Below are 1,790 nucleotides of genomic sequence, written 5' to 3'. Positions count from 1 at the left end.
AAAGAAAGAAAAAAAGAAAGAAAGAAAGAAAGAAAGAAAGAAAGAAAGAAAGAAAGAAAGAAAGAGAATAACAAAAAGGAGACAAAAAGAAGTCTTCTTTGAAAAAAATAAAACAACTTTGTAAAAGCTGAGCTCTACTTACAGTAGTACAATTTAGAGAGTCTCTGGAATATATCAGAATTCAAAAAAACTCCCAGATTTCTATTCGTCATTGTTATCCTAGTGTAAACATTTAGCACTCCAGTTGAGTTGCTGAAGACAGGTTACAAAAATGAATAATCTCTCTCCCATGTGTTTTTTTTTTTTCCCTGATAGCTTTTGATCCATGAAAAAGATGTTCAGCCTGTATCAGATGATCATGCAGATGTCTCTCATGCAGGTGACTGTGCTCCTAATTAAGAGTAATTTGAAAGTAACTTTTCCTTCAAAGTATAACCTACCAGATACAATTTTTGCTATTATAAATCACAATCTGTGATCTTTGTCTAGTAGTCAAATGAGTACTGGCTGTATTTTTTTATCTGCAGCTCTATGACTGCTGCCTGTGACAGCAGGCTGACAGACCAAGGACTTCCCTGCTAGACAAAAAATAGTCCTTTGTTTCATGTGCCAGGGTGAGGACTACCATGAATGCAAATGGCTGGAGAGAGAAACACAGAAATAACTCTAGGACTTAAGAGGATGGAAAACCCAGCTCTAACACCAAATTCCTCCTAGCAACAATTCAGTAACCTTGACAACTCACTGTATCACCTGCCTATACTTTTCAAGCTGAATCTTCAACACTAGATCGAGTTATTTTTTAAAATAAAGAATTGTTGAAATGACTATGTAAGACTATAAAAACCATTATAAAAAATCTGCCCCTGTTGAAGGCATATCTTATATTTCTTGACTCCATTTCAGTCAGGACATTATTTTTCGGGGTTGCAGCGGACACTGTCTTCTTTTCTTTTTTGAAAGGCTCTTTCCATAATTTCTGAGGTTTGACTGATCTGTTCACCATTCCTCACAGAATCTTCTGTCACCACGTGATGTGCCAACTCCAGTTCCTTGCTTTAACTCTCTTTCCTCTCCCTTCAGCTTCTCACTGCAGACTCTGAAATAGCAGTCATTCTGGCTTTTCACTGTTGCAATAAAGGAAAAGAATATGCCAAAAAAATCAGACACTTTCAGTCAGAGGTACTGTCTGAGTCCAGCATACCTCTGCCCATTTGTACCTCTAAGATCAGGATCCATGCTAGCGATAAACTGCATTTATTCCTCTCTGAGGAGTTTTTTTTCTGGAAAAGACATAGTGTAACACTCTCCTTCACCACTCTGCTTGTCAAAAATGCCTTCCTTGAAATTGAAGGACATGGTTAAACCCTAACCTGAGTCCTAACAGTCTTTGGAGGGAATGGAGAAAGTTGGTGTACAAAAAAGAATATAAAACCAAGAAACTGATGTGATGTCTGCATACAGCCTCGATGTATTTCTGAGAATAGATTGAATAGCTGCATTTGGCAAGCACTTAAATGTTTTGTTCAATAGTTTCTTTTGTACTGGTTTACTCGCTGCTTCAGACTTTCTGAAAAACATTTAAAAAAAGAAAGTAAAAATAAACTAAAAAAAATCTTTAAGTATTGCCTAACATAGTTTCCCCATCTGGAACTAGCCAAGAGGAGTAAACTTTTAGCTTCTTGATTTCTCTCACATGCTTTGTCATTTTCACTGACCTGTGCTTTGAGGTTACCTTTGTATTTATTTGCTTGAATACACAAAGCGTGCACAGGGACAGTGAAGTCTCA

Source organism: Empidonax traillii, unplaced genomic scaffold (genome assembly GCF_003031625.1).
Source record: "Empidonax traillii isolate 1590-97213 ecotype Southwest subspecies unplaced genomic scaffold, ASM303162v1 scaffold79:size2606397, whole genome shotgun sequence".
NCBI lineage: Eukaryota > Metazoa > Chordata > Aves > Passeriformes > Tyrannidae > Empidonax > Empidonax traillii.
The sequence above is the reverse complement of the archived record's forward strand: the minus strand, read 5'-3'. Positions refer to the sequence as shown.